Here is a 9,959-nt window from a genome sequence, read left to right as displayed (position 1 = left end):
GGTCTTATGGACCTTGTTCAGACGTTAATTGACACTGCAAAGACCATTATGTCTTGAGCCACAACTGTGTCATGGTACACGGCATAAAGTACTAAAAGCTTATGACATATAATTACAATTGAGGTAATTGGTCATATAACAGAAGGTGAATACTCAGCAACTACACAAATGTGGACATCCAGTCCGAGAAGAAACAATTATCTGACATGATCTGAATCTTGTTTTATTGACTGGACTCTCAGACCTCTCATTTTGTTTGCAACTCAGTTTGCAGATGGACCACAAACGGTAAACAATTGTTTAGACGACTAATTTCTCTTGGTATCCACAACTCTAGTTTGAAACGTACAGCACACGCTGGCCCGAGTGGCCGAGCGGTTCAAGGCGCTTCAGTCTGAAACCGCGCGACCGCTACGGTCGCAGGTTCGAATCCTGCCTCGGGCATGGATATGTGTGATGTCCTTAGGCTAGTTAGGTTTACGTAGTTCTAAGTTCTAGGGGACTGATGACCTCAGAAGTTCAGTCCCATAGTGCTCAGAGCCATTTGAACCATTTTTGGATTTCTAGTTGCGCAATTTGAAGATGGGAGTGAGACATTCGGGTAGCCTACACTCCATGTTATTACTTAACATCTACACCGAACAAGCGGTAAAGCATACAAAGATAAAATTGTAAACAGAATTAAATATTAGGGAGAAGCAATTAACGTTTTGAAGTTACCCTGTCAGAGACAGCAGAGAACGTGTAATAACTGTTGTGTGAAATAGATAGTGCCCTGGAAAGGTATTATAAAATAACCCTTAATGGAAGAGACACATATGTTTACAACAACAAAATAATACAAGAACCGCTACATCAGTTCGTTGCAGCGGCCGACAGTGTTAGATAAATACCTTTTCTCATACGAGAATATAGATTAAAACCTCTTTATATCTTACATATGTTTATATGTCGATGTGCAGTGGACATAAAGAGATACAAATGAATTTCCTGACTAATATTACTGATTAACTGTCCAAATCTGCCCCTTTTTATGTCTACGCGATCTAATATAAATAACATGAGATGACTGATATCATCTACGTCCAAAACATTAGAAGACACTACTTTCAAAGATGATCTACAGTGGTCTGCAACCTCTGTGGAAGTGAAACTTACATGACTACAGCTGTTTAGCTTTATAGCCCTCAAAGCCGAAGCAATTAGCAATCTCAGAGAATGTACTGCATCCCGTGCGTCGGAGTGATGCTTCTCGTACACGTCTGCGACGATGGAAGAACTCCAGCCACAAAATAAAAAAAAAACTCACTAACCACTAGGACGGCAGAAGGCGGTCCTCTGACTAGTATAATCCAATACTATCTTCTCTCCTCTGTATTCTACAGACAAGAAACGCGAACTCCCAGTCACAAGGACGGGATTTATACACTCCTGGAAATGGAAAAAAGAACACATTGACACCGGTGTGTCAGACCCACCATACTTGCTCCGGACACTGCGAGAGGGCTGTACAAGCAATGATCACACGCACGGCACAGCGGACACACCAGGAACCGCGGTGTTGGCCGTCGAATGGCGCTAGCTGCGCAGCATTTGTGCACCGCCGCCGTCAGTGTCAGCCAGTTTGCCGTGGCATACGGAGCTCCATCGCAGTCTTTAACACTGGTAGCATGCCGCGACAGCGTGGACGTGAACCGTATGTGCAGTTGACGGACTTTGAGCGAGGGCGTATAGTGGGCATGCGGGAGGCCGGGTGGACGTACCGCCGAATTGCTCAACACGTGGGGCGTGAGGTCTCCACAGTACATCGATGTTGTCGCCAGTGGTCGGCGGAAGGTGCACGTGCCCGTCGACCTGGGACCGGACCGCAGCGACGCACGGATGCACGCCAAGACCGTAGGATCCTACGCAGTGTCGTAGGGGACCGCACCGCCACTTCCCAGCAAATTAGGGACACTGTTGCTCCTGGGGTATCGGCGAGGACCATTCGCAACCGTCTCCATGAAGCTGGGCTACGGTCCCGCACACCGTTAGGCCGTCTTCCGCTCACGCCCCAACATCGTGCAGCCCGCCTCCAGTGGTGTCGCGACAGGCGTGAATGGAGGGACGAATGGAGACGTGTCGTCTTCAGCGATGAGAGTCGCTTCTGCCTTGGTGCCAATGATGGTCGTATGCGTGTTTGGCGCCGTGCAGGTGAGCGCCACAATCAGGACTGCATACGACCGAGGCACACAGGGCCAACACCCGGCATCATGGTGTGGGGAGCGATCTCCTACACTGGCCGTACACCACTGGTGATCGTCGAGGGGACACTGAATAGTGCACGGTACATCCAAACCGTCATCGAACCCATCGTTCTACCATTCCTAGACCGGCAAGGGAACTTGCTGTTCCAACAGGACAATGCACGTCCGCATGTATCCCGTGCCACCCAACGTGCTCTAGAAGGTGTAAGTCAACTACCCTGGCCAGCAAGATCTCCGGATCTGTCCCCCATTGAGCATGTTTGGGACTGGATGAAGCGTCGTCTCACGCGGTCTGCACGTCCAGCACGAACGCTGGTCCAACTGAGGCGCCAGGTGGAAATGGCATGGCAAGCCGTTCCACAGGACTACATCCAGCCTCTCTACGATCGTCTCCATGGGAGAATAGCAGCCTGCATTGCTGCGAAAGGTGGATATACACTGTACTAGTGCCGACATTGTGCATGCTCTGTTGCCTGTGTCTATGTGCCTGTGGTTCTGTCAGTGTGATCATGTGATGTATCTGACCCCAGGAATGTGTCAATAAAGTTTCCCCTTCCTGGGACAATGAATTCACGGTGTTCTTATTTCAATTTCCAGGAGTGTATGTCTCAATTTGAGTATAGACAGAGAAGTATTTACAATCACTGAACGCTTCGTACTCAACAACGACTCTCTACCCGGAGGCGTAGTCCAGAATCGTATAAGTTAGCAACACCTTCGGTCACCTAAAGCAATTTCCCAGTGCCTTGTGGCACTATATCATGGAAATTAAGCCTTAGTGATTTTTGCGACAGTATTTCACTGGTGACCGCTTCCCCCAGCTTGAACATTACCCCCCTGAGTTCCACCGTGCGTCGTCGAAAGTCAGTTTCAGCATGATGCTTCATGGGAAAGTGTAGCCCTGGGATTGCACAGCAGCCTTCTCCTGCATCACGCGTTACACTGCTAGTATTGTCACTTTTGTCAATCTCCTGATCCACTGGCACAAGACTTAGCCCGATCATAAACTTTGCAAACACATTTTCTCTCTGGTTAGATAGAGCAGCAATCAGTCATAGAATTAAGTTGCTTTAATATGACATTTGTAGTCACAACGCAGATCAGATTTCAACCTGTGTCAGGTCATTATCAATGCAGTGCAGAATTGTAGCAGTTGTTCGTGCTCAAGTGACTGCTTACACAGATCTTCCCCTCCCACGTTCTGAGGAGGCACTGCCGTCACAGATGGTGCCGAATCTGCGTCTTTCGGAAATACTAAATGCGTCTGTACCATTTCAGTACCTTAAACATCTGCAATACAATCAACCTTACAGAATGCTTTTCTCTTAAGTATCTACAACAAAATTACTGTTGCTAATTGCACTCTGCGAGACACAAAAACCATCGGCATGTGCACTTCCCTCCTCATCTGGTCCAGGCTGCAGAAAGTCGCAACCTTTCCGCCAGGGTAACCCTCACTAATTACGCAAACAACAAACGAGGAGAACAAAACAGTATGACGACAAGGACACTTAATCTAATTCTATCCTAACACTTACTGTAACTTAACTTCTCCACTTGAGAGACTAATCATGACTACTACTTTACAAGACTCTGATGTCTCGACAAAACTCATCTTTCCCTCCTAAGAAGCTATGAATGGTTAACACCTTATACACTTCCAGACAATGAGCCACACACATTGATCATAGTAAAAAATAACGCTCATATTTACACATACTCAGAACACAGTCTGAGTTTACTTGTCACACGTCACACATGAAAACAGAACTGAAAAGCTGGTGTAAGGTACACTGTCTCGACGTGATACTCGCAGGGGGGAAAAATAGCACAGTTAGTGCACTCACCCACTGCATACTGATGTTGTGTGTCGACGAAACTGCAACACTGAGGTAGTCGAGAGTCATCGTCTCCAGGGAGGGTGGCTGGTAAGGTTCCCCTGTCACTGAAATACAGATGTGACACACACTTCTGACACCAAAATGTGGAAGTCCAGGATGGATGACCTCTACATGTGTAGGTCTGATTTGTGCTGGTGGATTGTAGCCGGGATGATGATCGATGGCTGCTTATAAATACTTCACTATTAGTCATACATTTTATTGAATAACAGAGTAGAACGTTCTGTGGAGCAACGTCCTCCATAGTGTGTGCTGAAGACAGCGAGTGTTAAGGAACTGACGTAACAGGTGGGTATGGCCTCAAACGACTGCCTACTATGGCCGAAGGGTGGTTACACCTGGTAGTTGGCCCACAGGCTGGAAGATGCTAAGCTCACAGCACTGATCTTAAAATCAGCAACAGGGGCCCACAGTTAGTAGAGGCCAAATCCCATGGCGGCTGCTTGTAGCCTCATGTCTCGTCGTGGAGCGGCAACACCTCACCTCTTAAATAGCAGCTACCAGACTGAGACACCGTTGACTGAAAATAATGGTAATTTATGTTGGGACAGAGCGTTCTTGCTTTGCAAATCACAACCTGTAACCATGTAGACCATAAGAGGTCTGTTGATTGGATGTGTAGTCAATGGCCTACCAACGCCTTTCTGCTGTGTCGTCGTTATGGCGCTGCCAGCCCCTTTCGTGGAGCACAACGTGGGAATCTGCCAGTGGCATTGCTGCATCGGACGAAATGGTATTTGGTCGGCTCTGAGCTGGCCCACTCACAAGATCTTTTGCAACATCCACGGCAACATTACAATTTTACTCAGCAGCGCCGAAAAATAGTGGTGGCACTGCAGATCGAATAACTGATACGAGGATACTGAGTCGAACTGCGGAAAACAAGAAATTTATGGCACAAATTCGTTTCATAGGGCATATCCTGAGGCATCAAAGACTTGTCAGTTTGGTAATGGAGAGAAGTGTGTATGTGTGGGTATTGCGGTGGGAGGGCGTGTTAGAATTGTAGAAGGATGCGATGTTTTGAATACAGTTAGGAGGTTCAAACTGATGCACACTGCATTACCTGTGCAGCGCTGAGGAGGCTTGCACCGAATAGACTAGCTTGGGCAGCTACATCAAACCAGTTTTCAGACTGAAGACCACAACAACAACATTGTGGAAGGGGGCTGGAGGGAGAGGTAGGCTTCTGGTCCACAAATTTCAAGTTATTTACTGGGAGAACTCATGAGTAAGGTAGATCTCGTGTGATTTAGCGCCCTCGACTGTTAACATGGCAAAAGACGTTTCTATATTGCTCTAAATTAACGGCTTTGTTCATACTCGTATAAGAAAAGCTATTTATCTTACACCGTTGGCAGATGCAACCAACTGATGTAGCGGTTCTTGTATTATTTTGTTGTTGTAAACAGATGTGTCTCTTGTATGACGTTAATCTGCAACCATACAGTAGAAGTGGTCCCAAACCAACAATAGCAACAACCTCTCTCAAAGCTCGAAGGTGGATGAGCGAGTGGAAGTTGTGAGCTGAAACTGTCACCTTGCCTGCTTGCGAAGGTGGAAGGAAGATAGAGAATGTAAAAAAAATAGTCGTGATCACCTACCACTTACCAGCAGGTAGTCAGCTCAGTAATGTCAATTGAAAGTAACCGAGCAGTGCTTGTTGATTCCAGTTCTGATTTCATATTACTTCATGTTGGTGTTCGAGAGAAACGGAAAGTTACAGATGTTACTCAAAATGGCTCTCAGCACTATGGGGCTTAACTGCTGAGGTCATCGGTCCCCTAGAACTTAGAACTACTTAAACCTAACTAACCTAAGGACATCACACACATCCATGCCCGAGGCAGGATTCGAACCTGCGACCGTAGCGGCCTCGCGGTTCCAGACTGTAGCGCCTAGAACCGCACGGCCACTCTGGCCGGCCATCTTTGGAATGAACGCACACCAAGTATCAGTCATATTGGTCTATTTCTTTGTGTTTGGCATTCGTGTGAATCAAGGAAGTCGAGTGATTGGCAAAAAACGACTTAAAAGGATTTCCTGTGGTGAATAAACAATACTTTATGAAAGGCAAAACGCCTCAGGAGACAAAAGGGAAGCTTAATCATGATAACGGAGACTCTGCGCCTTCGATTAGAACAGTTCATAAGAGATTTCAAACTTTTAGGAGTGGCTATATGGGCACAAGTGGTGCTGAACGTTCTTCACGCCCTGTGGAGGTTACCACTCCAGAAATAATTGATAAAATCCATAATATACGGATGGATGACAGAACAGTTAAGGTGCGTGAGATTGCTAGTGCTGTGGTCATCTCGAATGAAGGGGTACATAATATTTTGCATGAACATTTGGACATGAGAAAGCTATCCGCGATTGCTCACGCTTGACCAAAGACGGAATTGTGTGAAGTGTTGCAAGGATGGTTTGCAGCTGTTCAGGAAGAATCCGCAGGACTTGGAGCGTCGTTTCGTCACTCTGGATGAAACATGGATACATTACTATACTATTGAGACCAAACAACATTCTAAACAATGGGTTACCAAGGGAGAATCTGCACCAAAAAAGGCGAAGACTATTCCTTCCACAGGAAAGGTTATGGCGACTGTCTTTTGGGATTCGCGAGGTATAATCCACACGACTGTTTGGAAAAGGGTAAAACTATGACAGGTGAATATTATTCATCGTTGTTGGACCGTCCTTTTCCATCACGACAATGCACCAGCACACACCTCAGCAGTTGTGGTCGCAAAATTAATGGAAATACGATTCCAACTCGTTTCACATCCCCCCCCCCCTCCCGCCAATTCTCCAGACATGGCTCCCTCAAACTACCATTTGCTCCCCAATTTGATGAAATGGCTGGTGGGTCAAAGATTTTATTCAAACGAGGAGGTGATTTCAGCAACTATTAGCTATTTTGCAGACTTAGACAATTTCTATTATTCGGAAGGGATCAACAAATTAGAACAGCATTGGACGAAGTGTATAAGTCTAAAAGGAGACTAAAATGCAGGATTAGACAATTTCTATTATTCAGAAGGATCAACAAATTAGAACAGCATTGGACGAAGTTTATAAGTCTAAAAGGAGACTATGTTGAAAAATAAAAACGGTTTACCCCAAACATGTAAGCAGTTTTCATTTTTGCCCGGACTTTTCAAACACCCCTCGTATATTATTTAATTGATGCAAGGAGAAAATACAAAAATGCAGTAAATGCAGCAAGCAAAATATAATGCAAACGTCTCAAAAATGAGATCGACAGCAAGAGCAAAATGGTTAAGCAGGAATGGCTAGAGGACAAATTTAAGGATGTAGAGGCGCATATCACTAGGTGTAAGATAGATACTGCCTACAGGAAAATTAAAAAGATCTTTAGAGACAAGAGAACGACTTGCATGTATATCAAGAACTCAGATGTAAATCCAGTAATAAGCAAAGAAAGGAAAGCAGAAAGGTGGAAGGAGTATATAGAGGGTCTACACAAGGGCGATGTTCTTGAGGACAATATTAGAGAAATGGAAGAGAATGTAGATGAAGATGAAATAGGAGATATGATACTGCGTGAAGAGTTTGACAGAGCACTGAAAGACCTAAATCAAAACAAGGCCCCAGGAGTAGACAACATCCAATTAGAACTAATGACAGCCTTGGGAGAGCGTGGCCTAACAACACTCTACCATATAATGAGCAAGATGTATGAGACAGCGAAATACCCTCAGACTTCAATGAGAATAAAATAATTCCAATCTCAAAGAAAGCAGGTGTTGACAGATGTGAAAATTACCGAACTATCAGTTTAATAAGTAACAGCTGCAAAATACTAACGCGAATTCTTTACAGACGAGTGGAAAAACTACTAGAAGCCGACCTCGGGGAAGATCAGTTTGGATTCCGTAGAAATGTTGGAACACGTGAAGCAATACCGACCCTACGACTTATCCTAGAAAATAGATTAAGGAAAGGCAAACCTACGTTTCTAGCATTTGTAGACTTCGAGAAAGTTTTTGATAATGTTGACTGGAATACTCTCTTTCAAATTCTGAAGGTGGCAGGTGTAAAATGGAGGGAGCGAAAGGCTATTTACAATTCGTACAGAAACCTGATGGCAGTTATAAGAGTCGAGGGGCATTAAAGGGAAGCAGTGGCTGGGAAGGCAGTGACAAAGGGTTGTAGACTATCTCCAATGTTATTCAATCTGTAAATTGAGCAAGCAGTAAAGGAAACAAAAGAAAAAATCGGAGTAGGAATTAAAATCCATGGAGAAGAAATAAAAACTTTGGGGTTCGCCGATGACATTGTAATTCTGTCAGAGGCAGCAAATGACCTGGAAGAGAAGCTGATCAGAATGGACAGTGTCTTGAAAGGTATATATAAGATGAACATCAACAAAAGCAAAACGAGGATAATGGAATGTAGTCGAATTAAATCGGGAATTAGATTAGGAAATGAGAGGCTTTAAGTAGTAAATGAGTTTTTCTATCTGGGGAGCAAAAAAACTCATGATGGTCGAAGTAGAGAGGATATAAAATGTAGACCGGCAATGGCAAGGAAAGGGTTTCTGAAGAAGAGAAATTTGTTAGCATTGAGTATAGATTTAAGTGCCAGGAAGTCGCTTCTGAAAGTATTTGCATGGAGTGTAGCCATGTATGGGAGTGAAACGTGGACGATAAATAGTTTGGACAAGAAGAGAATAGTAGCTTTCGAAATGTGGTGCTACAGAAGAATGCTGAGGATTCGATGGGTAGATGTTATAACTAATGAAGAGGTATTGAATAGAATTAGAGAGATGAGAAATATGTGGCACAACTTGACTAGAAGAAGGGATCGGTTGGTAGATCATATTCTGAGGCATTAAGGCATCACAAATTTAGTACTGGAGGGCAGCGTGGAGGGTAAAAATCGTAGATGGAGACCAAGAGATGAATACACTAAACAGATTCAGAAGGATGTAGGTTGCAGTAGGTACTGGGAGATGAAGAAGCTTGCACAGGATAGAGTAGCATGGAGAGCTGCATCAAAGCAGTCTCTGGACTGAAGACCACAACAGCAACAACAAGACCTAAAAAGATACGAAACAGTATGGCGTCTCCTAGCAGATCACAGAAAAAATGTGAAGGCTTCTCTGTTCTTCATTATCGTAGAAAGTATTACATCTACTTATTAACATTTGTGGACTTTCTGGCACAAACATATTTCATAAACATAAAGAAAGAAACATTTTCTTGGTGTCTTACATTTTCCTACGGTACAATTGACTACGATACTGCCGGCCGCGGTGGTCTCGCGGTTCTAGGCGCGCAGTCCGGAACCGCGCGACTGCTACGGTCGCAGGTTAGAATCCTGCCTCGGGGATGGATGTGTGTGATGTCCTTAGGTTAGTTAGGTTTAAGTAGGTCTAAGTTCTAGGGGACTGATGACAACAGCAGTTAAGTCCCATAGTGCTGAGAGGCATTGACTACGATACTGGTTGTTACATGAGTAGTCATTCAAGTCGTCATTACAACAAAATTACAAGATTGGTGTATACAAGAAAAAACAATGCACCGTTTAACATGTTTTAAATAAAGAGATTGACAAATAATTTTCATTGGCATGGGAGATATGTGTACAAGATAGACTATCTTAAAATTTGAGTGGTACCATTGTTCTGAGGATCAGAGTTTAAGTCAGTTCAGGGACGTGTCTGTCTGTGGGAATTGATGTAGCCACTGCTGGAATGACATCGCAGTTGGCTTGTATGATGTCAATCGGTCGGCGACGACTGGCTAAGTGTCAGCTCTGGTTGCGCACTTTGTAGCAGAAGTGG

The 9,959-nt window shown here is 44.6% G+C and overlaps 1 non-coding gene across 1 annotated transcript; it reads left to right on the top strand.

Moving 5' to 3' along the window:
* The first annotated feature begins 360 nt into the window (after positions 1-360).
* On the top strand, positions 361-444 carry Trnaf-gaa. Its single transcript is given in 2 exon segments — positions 361-400; positions 410-444. It is a non-coding gene; the product is annotated as a tRNA-Phe (tRNA).
* Positions 445-9,959: the final 9,515 nt, after the last annotated feature.

The sequence above is a fragment of the Schistocerca americana genome, chromosome X, assembly GCF_021461395.2.
Source record: "Schistocerca americana isolate TAMUIC-IGC-003095 chromosome X, iqSchAmer2.1, whole genome shotgun sequence".
Taxonomy (NCBI): Eukaryota; Metazoa; Arthropoda; class Insecta; order Orthoptera; family Acrididae; genus Schistocerca; species Schistocerca americana.
Note: the sequence above shows the minus strand (reverse complement) of the source record. Positions and strands in the feature narration are given on the sequence as shown.